The 9207-nt window shown below is 32.9% G+C and overlaps 1 pseudogene; it reads left to right on the forward strand.

The window, feature by feature from the left end:
- Positions 1–5738: 5738 nt before the first annotated feature.
- On the forward strand, positions 5739–8177 carry LOC111536547 (annotated as a pseudogene).
- Positions 8178–9207: the final 1030 nt, after the last annotated feature.

Below are 9207 nucleotides of genomic sequence, written 5' to 3' on the forward strand. Positions count from 1 at the left end.
TGGCATTCTAACTGGTGTGAGATGGTATCTCATTGTGGTTTTGATTTGCATTTCTCTGATGGCCAGTGATGATGAGCATTTTCTCATGTGTCTGTTGGCTTTATTAATGTCTTCTTTTGAGAAATGGAGTAAGACACATTCTTCTCTTGTACCTCAGTGGGAATTAGGTGGTTGAAATAAATAATTCTGCAATTACTTTCTAGCTCTAAAGTTCTGTTTTTTCAAAAGAGGGCAGGATTAGATGGAGCTGTAGGGTTCGAGATTGCTTACTAATTGAATTAAGAGTTCACAAAAGCCAGTTCCATGAAGAACTACTCCTGCATTGAGGGATCTGAGAGAAGTATAAGAAGAAATCATCCTCTTCAGATTGGTATTTGTGGTTCAAATCTTATGTGACCCAAGAACTATATAATCTTATTAGATAGACATTAGCCTTCTGGAAAACTTAAGTTAACTGCGAACCTACTCTACTCCTCTGAAATTTTCCTCTCCTAGTTTATTTTCCTAAGAACCAATTTATCTGACTTTACTGTTTGCAAGCCATTATTGACTCCTTTAAGATTCAGGCCTAATAGTCTTAATTCTTTCCAATGTCTTAATTATATATTCTTAAATGCATTATGTTGCTGGGTGCTGCTTTACAGATGTTATTATTCAGCCTGAGGATACATGCATTTTAGTGTTAAATGAGCTGATCACTTTAAAATGATGAATTTGGGGGATTCATAAGTCTGTTCGATCTGTTATTATGATTGTGATTTATTAGACAAATTTATTTTGTGTGCCTCCCTGGCTCATGACACTTGAAAAACAATATTCCTACCAATTATTAAAGTTTTATTCAACTTTACTGCCATATTTAGTATAGCCCAAAGAAATAATAATCAGAAATAAAATGTGCATTGATGTGCCTGCTGATCCCTTCAACAAAGGGCATTTGTTTCCTAGCGTACCAATCAGCTTATCAATATAAGTGTAGAAACTTTAATGATAGTATCAGCTGCATCAATAAACATTGTGAGAATTCATTGAGAACCGTTTCCACGATCTTGTTAGCTTTTGACAGCACTATTGAAGCAAATTGCTGAATTGAAAACTCCAATCTATAATGACATGATGTCATCCAGTAGGTCATTGGAACACTGAGTGGTTTAATTTGAGTTTCAAAAGCATGTTATGATTCTTACTAATTGAGTACCAAAAGGTGGACCTTACATGGTAGCTCTCTGCCTAGAAAAATTAACTTATTCTAAAACAGGATTGGTTCTATCGTATTTAACATATACCAGACTGATGAAATGTTTGACAGTATCTTGAGAAATTAGAGTGTAGTTGACTATGATCAATATATTGCCTCCCTTCAAATGCTTCTGAAGAGGCAGGCAAATTATACAGTGCCTTGATGACATGAATAGAATTATGACAGAAATCCATAATGCTAAGTTAAAGAAAGCCACTAGAGTAGTATGAAGTCAAGTCATATTACATAAGAATAACAATAGCAACAGCAATAAGAAAATCTGAAGATGTATCTGAAATTGCACTAAAAGATAATGATAGCATTCACTTTCTGTATATATAGGGAAGAATGCTAAAATGGCCCAGTAATCATGGATCTACTATTAGTTAGGAAAGATTTTGAATAAATAAATGAACAAGTATTAAGCATATACGTATTCCAGTAAAACTAGTAGGAAAAGTAAGATGTTGCAATTTTTTTTAAGATCCAAGTAAGATGTTGCAATTAAGAAATGAGAGGTAGTTTTAGAGAAAATGATTTTCTGGTTACAGTTTTTGTTTCATATATTTGCATTTAGCCTGTTTGGTTACTGTAAAATGTTACACAACTTGAAATTATAATTGAGGTAGTGAAATATCTGTGGGAAAATTTTTATATTTCCTGGCCCTGCTTACTGGAAGATTACAGAATCTTGTGAGACAGGATGTTAATAATGAAATTTACATCTACAATGTGTTTGCTAGGGTAATGGCTAATATTTCTGCTTGGTGTTTAAGCTTAGATGCTTATTTGAATAAATGGTCAAGCTCAAGCCTTGAGAAACATATCAAATTTTAAACCACAATGCAAGCAGATAATCTTTGTTTCTAATTCCTGGAAAAACAGTTCTACAAATAAAACTTCTGCTTGTATTCACTGTTAATGAATTCTTATTCTGGGTCAATTGCAATAGGCACACACATACACAAGGAATTCATTTATTATATTTGATTAAATTATCACTGGATATTGTGCATTGGTTTTTGTAACTAGAATATTTACATCTTATTTTTATTAAATATCCACCAAACTAGTAATGTTCTTGATATTTAATAGTGATGAAAGTTATACTTTTATCTGATGGCATATACATGTCATCAGATTTCAAAAGGAAACCATATGATACTAAGGGATGTAGATGGGGTAGATGGGACATTATGGTTGCAGACAAATTATTAATATTTTGTATTATTTATTTGTGGCATACTTTGATTGAAGACTTTTTAGTATAGATGCAGATGTCTTCAGATGACTTTTACATACATTTTTTTCTTATAGGAGAGTGTTATCAGTTACCTATTGCTGCTATAACAAATTACTCCCAAAAGTAGCAGCTTAAAACAACCCTAACTTGTTAGCTTATTGCCCTGGAGATCAAATGAGTCTCATTTGGCTAAAATCAAGATTTTGGCAGAGCTGCGTTCCTTTCTGGAGAGAATCCATTTTCTTGCTTTTTGCAAGAGGCCGCATGCATTTCTTGGCTCGTGGTCCTTTCCTCTGTTATCAAAACCAGCAATGGCCAGTAAAACCTTTTCATATTTTGCTTGTTGATTGGTTTAAATTCCTTATACATTTTGAACATTAGACCTTTGTTAGATGTATGTTTCACAAATATTTTCTCCTTTTCTGTAGGTTGTCTGTTTACTCTGTTGATAGTTTCTTTTGCTGCACAGAAACTCTTTACTTTAATTAGGTCCCACTTGTTAATTTTTGTTTAAGTTGTAATTGCTTTTGGAGTCTTTGTCATGAAGTCTTTACCAGGACCATTCAGAATGGTATTTCCTAGGTTTTCTTCTGGGGTTTTTATAGTTTTAGGTTTTACATTTAAGTATTTAATCCATCTTAAGTTGATTTTTGCATATGGACAAACCACCACAAAATCAAAATCATTTACTGGCTTTTGAGAATGGAAATTTACTCTATTACCATTCTGGAGGTAAGAAGTCTGAAATCTTTCAGCTTCTGGTGTCTACCAGCATTCTGTGACTTGATTGTCTCGCGAAAGCATTACTAAAATAACCTGCTTCTGTGATCACATTGTCTTCTCTTCTGTATGTGTCAAATTTCCCTTTGTCTTTCTCACTTGTGATTGAATCTAGGACCCATCTGGACAATCCAAGATGATTCCCCCCATCTCAAAAGCCTTAACTTAATCACACCTGCAAAGTCCTTTTTTCCTTATAAGATGACTTTTACATGTGCGAGGGAAAAGTACTGGATATTTTTGGGTGGCCATTATTCAGCCTCCTACAAACATTATTTGAATTTGTGGAGTTCTTAGAATCTAGTAGAGACATGACTCTTTACTCTGCTTACTACAGATTCAGTATCTCTGGGAAGCTTTTGACAGCTAAAAGCAATGAATATTATATAATAATATGATAAATTATTGACATAGAATTTTAACATAAATTACTTTTAAACATCAAAAATACAGGTTAATTCAAGGTATTTTTCATTTTGGGGGATGTTTCTATTAAAATTTTCCAAATTCTATTAACTCTATCACATCCTGAAAGCTGAAAGGCATGAAAAGAAGTTGAGTTCACATCTTCAAACAACTGTTAGTCTCCTTGGCCTCACTTAATGGAGGAAGCAATGTTTCCATCTTTCTCTGAACCTTTCCAGCTCAGGATTACTGAGGGCATGACTATATTATGTAGGAATTTGTGCTATTTACCTATCTGTCTGTCTATCTATCTATCTATCTATCTATCTATCTATCTATCTATCTATCTCTTCCTCACATCAGCCTAAAGCAAAATTGGATTCTCCAGACATTTTATATTCCAGTGAAACATATAAAAGACCTTGAGGTCTTACAAAGGTTATAAACTAAGATTCTCTAGAAAGGGTTCTGTACCTTTAGGAGTGTCTATATGATGGCAAGTGGGGCATCCTATTGTTACTACATTTCAATTCCAGTCCAAGATTAACAGAACCCCCAATAGCTTACCTATTACCACTTTTGTTATGAACCAGTTTTGTGCTACTGCTTATATGAACATAGCTAAGATAATATGTCCCCTTAACATATATATATATAATCACAATTTAAAGATATATATATATCTTTACATAAATCACAATTTAAAGATATATATATCACAATTTTAAAATCACTATATATATATATATATATATATATATGGTCATAGGTAAGCTATCCTCTTTTGGAACACAGTGAAACAAAGATGGAAGTCTCAGATTCTAGTTACATTAATGTTTTCTACCTCATTTTAGCCTTGTTTGACTCACTGATGTTATTAGACTTCAGTAAGTTTGCTTTGCTTTTCCCTGTTACCACAGCTTATCTTCAGTCACTATTGTCTTTTTAGTTACTCAACTTAAAAGGAACAAAGTCTTTCTTCTCTTTTACAATGCTATTAACAATAGGAGTCTTGTGTACCTGTCAGAAAACAAACAAGAAGTGAATGGAATCCTAACAGGATAACAGGAAATATATTACACAGAATAAGTACGCATTTGATGTAAGTGGTAACCTCTGGATATCTGTGTGAATTAAACCACAGATTAAAACATATACATCAGTAATAACAGGGATCAAATAAACCACAGATAAATATGTTATGTGAAATATTGTAAAATTGATGTTATATATTATCAGAGAGTCTCAACTGTAATGAAGCTCATTGGCATTGGATAGAATCCTATAATTTCAAGTCTTATAGAAGAGGTTGTAATCTAAATGAGAGTTAAGATTTCCTACACAAATCCAGACATATCTAAAAATAAATAGGTCTAACAGTTCGCCTAAACACGGCGCATGAGATAACTTAAAGTTTTATTTATTTTATTTTTATTCAATTAAGGTTTTTCTAAACTTCCTGAAAGGTTTTACCTCTCTTGTCACTGATGTGGTACATTTAAGTGTTGTCATTCTATTATATGACACGTTTTATTAATTGCATTGATTTTAGTTCTAATTTACTGTTATTATCCACTTGAAAAATCACAATTTAAACAAAAAATTTTTTTTTATCTTATAGACTTTAAACATGGGACAGCTTATAGTAAAACAAATTAGGGAATCTCTATTTTGCATTTTACTGAGAAAAATGTGGCTGCTCAACTCTACTATATTAGTCCTAGGCCTTTAATTAAAAAGAATGCGCACCAATAATAATTTAAGTAGATCATAAGAAAAAGAGGATAAAAGTTAAATACTGTGCTCAAAATTCCTCCTAAATACTTTTTTGATTATATTTGTATCCTGTTAGAAATTATATGGACTAAGAGCCATGAGAACAATCTTGAAGCAAATAGTTTTATTAAAAAGAAGTTCATCTTCTGCATGACAGCAAAATAATGTGAAGTATTATATCAAAATAACACTGATGAAATTTTCTTATAAATTAATTTAAAAGGTGGTACATATTTTATACAATAAAGTAGATTTGAAAATTTCAAACATGCTAAACTGTATACTTTCTGAATCATGCATACTTTAACCATCAATAAAAGGTAAGATGAGCTAACAGACTGCAAATCTTTCTACAATGTTTTCCTCCTTACTGTCATGATAAATGGATTTTTTTCATCATTTTTGGAAAACAGTCTTGTAACAGTCTTGTTTGATCATTTGCTACCCACCAATGATTGGCCTCTCTAGCTCAGGTACTGAAGTACAGCATTTGTTTGAAATTCCATAGATGTCAAAAGTAATAGTAGCAAATGAACTCATTGGAGAGAAAAGAGAATGAATTTTTTTTTGTGGGGGGGGGCGCTGTGAAATCAAATGAAAACTATTTATATTTGGAAGTAGATGCCAGTTATTTTGTAGATATTTTACTGTTTAGATGAAAAATAAAAGATAATTTAAGAACCAAATATTACTGCTACTAAGAAACAGCCACTTATTATTTAGAAAAAAAAAACATAGAAAACAGGGAGTTAGAATTTGAAATTTAAAAGAAGGCTTTTATTTGTTACTGAACGATTTTGAGGCTGGGCATAGTGGCTCAAACCAGTGATCTCAGAACTTTGGGAGGCTGAGACAGGAAGATCACTTGAGGCCAGGAATTTGACACCAGGGTGGACAACATAGTGATACCCTATTTACAAAAATAAAATAAAATAGTAAAATTAGCTGGGCATAGTGGTATGCACCTATAGTTCTAGTTCCTCAGGAGCTTGAGGTGGGAGAATTGCCTGAGCCTAGGAGTTTGAGGTTATAGTGAACTACGATTGTGCCACTGCACTCAAACCTGGGCAATAGAAATGAGACTGTGCCTTAAAAATAAAAGTAAAATACTTTGAAATAACAAAATGGTAGGTTTGGGCAATGGAAAGTGGATGACGTTCTGTGTTTTTTCTTTACAAAAATGTGTATGACACCTTTAATAGATGGTGAAGGTAGATATGAAGTATTCATTACTTTTACTGATGTGGGGTATTATAGAGATTATATTGCAGAGTTGTAAAAAGGATGGATTAATTTTCTCTTCACAAGTAAATGTTCCTACTGTAGGGCATTTGTTTAGTCAAATAAAGCAAGAAAGAAATGAGATAATAGGACAATTTGTCATTCAAAGCTTAAACAGAATTGAAATTGTAAATTTGATGCTACCGCAGATGAATTTTTTAATTAAAATGTAAGCTTGCAGAGAATTTCCAAGAAGAGTAAGAGCTATGACTTTAGCAAATGCCAAGTATATTTGACTTTTAAATGAAACTACATGGAAGCAAAAATAGCAAATCACCAGATTTTAAATGGTTGAAGGAAGTTACACAAGAGCAAAGGAGACAAACTGTACCACTGTGGCACTAAAATAAGATTATATTACAGGAAAATGTGTAATATTAAGTATCATGGAGTTTGCCTATGAAAATAAATATTACATGTATGACTTTTTTTTCTGATTTCTTTATTAGGTTGATCATATTGCCAAGACTTAAATATTGCTTATTTTTAAAAAATGAAGAAAGTACTTGTCAAAAGGCTTCTAATTGATTATAATCATTTAACACATGTAGCATTAACATTCTAGGATTATGGTGAATATGGCTTGAGAATTTTCAAATCTACAGCATGAGGATATCTACTATATAATACTTAGCCACCATTATAGGGATTTATTTGGATACTTCCTTAGATGAAGATGACAACTTTTTCACTGCCATATGAAAGCAATTTCCTAGTTGAGGAAAACATACACACACAGATGCTTATACACAAACAATATTTATCTTTCATTATTATTAGAAATCTAGTATCTTGAGCACATCAAGGCTTGAGTTAAAAAAACAAAACAAAACAATAACTAGAAAATGCTGAACATGAAAGAATACCTATGAAATCTGATGAGATCTCGTTAAGACTTGAGCTTCTCCCTAAGCTGAATTTGAGCAAGAAGGACGAGTTTGAGTTTGGGCCCAGGCTCTTCAGGAGCTCTCAAGACCCAGCGCAGGGAGCAGAATATTACAGCAGCCAAGGAAACTGAAGTTGGTGGTGGTCAGAAAGCGATCATAATCTTTGTTCCCATTCAACTGAAATCTTTCCAGAAAATCCAAGTTCAGCTAGTAAGTGAATTGAAGTTCATTGGGAATTATGTTGTCTTTATTGTTTAGAGGAGAATTCTTCCCAAGCCAACTCAAAAAAAAAAAAAAAAAAAAAGCCATACAAAAATAAATAAATAAATAAGGAAAAGCATCCAAAGAGCCATATCCTGACAGCTGCATAAGATGTGATCCTTTAGGACTTGGTCTTCCAAGTGAAATTGTGGACAAGAGAATCTGCGTGAAACTGGAGGGCAGCTTGCTTATCAGGGTTCATTTAGTCAAAGCACAGCAGAACAATGTGGAACACAAGGTTGACACTTTTTCAGGTGTCTATAAGAAGCTCACAGATAAGGATGCTAATTTTGAATTCCCATAGCTTCTGTTGCAAACAAAAATGACTAAATAAAGTATATTCACAGTTTTAAAAAGGAAATCATCCTTTTAATCTAACTTGAGATAAAGTTATCAATTTAATCACTCTAATAGATGAGAGTTTAGTATAACTGTGGTTGGTTAAATATTAATATAAACAATGAAATTAGCTTGTTCCAGCGAGCTGTATACGTGAAACATGCTGTTAATTCATCATTAAATATGCCCACTGGGTGTGACTCAGTGAACTGCAGGAATGCTATGAAAGAGTCGGTATCCAACTGGTTTACCTAGCTTGCTATCGGCAAATGCCCAGAGGCTGGTGATCAATAATCCAGTGTCAAACAAATACAGAAAATACCTATATCAATTAATAGGTTGCTTTACTGATAATATCAAATATTATCTTCCCCCAAAATGTCTTGAAAATAACTTAAGAATATGTTGCTCATCGTGGAAATAATAATAAATTCTCTAAGCCTACTCCTTAGGGGAGATTTAGTTCCTGCTAGACATAATTTGTATCTTGATTATCCATGAGGCAAGTGCTGGTATCTGTTAGGGTAGCCTAGGAAGCGGTGGTTACATCATCATAATGTTTAATCAGTGAGAGCTTCAGAGTATTTGGAAGATGAGTCAGTCAGTTATCATGGAAACACACAAAAGACAAACACAGTCATGTGTTTTCTTATAGGACTAAACAAAATATAAATTACATCAATAATATTTATTACTTATTATTGGTTTCAAGCTTACTGTGTGTATTAGTCCATTTTCACATTGCTGTAAAGAAATAGATGAGACTGGGTAATTTATCAAGAAAAGAGGTTTAACTGGCTCATGGTTTCGTAGGTTGTATAGGAAGCATGGCAGTTTGGGTCACCAAATGTATATTTAACATATATCTTTTAAACAAATGAATGAAACGTATATTCAGAGTGAATATACTATTGGATCCAATTACCTTCCACCAGGCCCCACCTCCAACATTGGGGAATACAATTCGAATATGAGACTTGAGCAGGGACACAAAT

This window comes from Piliocolobus tephrosceles, chromosome 12 (genome assembly GCF_002776525.5).
Source record: "Piliocolobus tephrosceles isolate RC106 chromosome 12, ASM277652v3, whole genome shotgun sequence".
Classification (NCBI taxonomy): Eukaryota; Metazoa; Chordata; class Mammalia; order Primates; family Cercopithecidae; genus Piliocolobus; species Piliocolobus tephrosceles.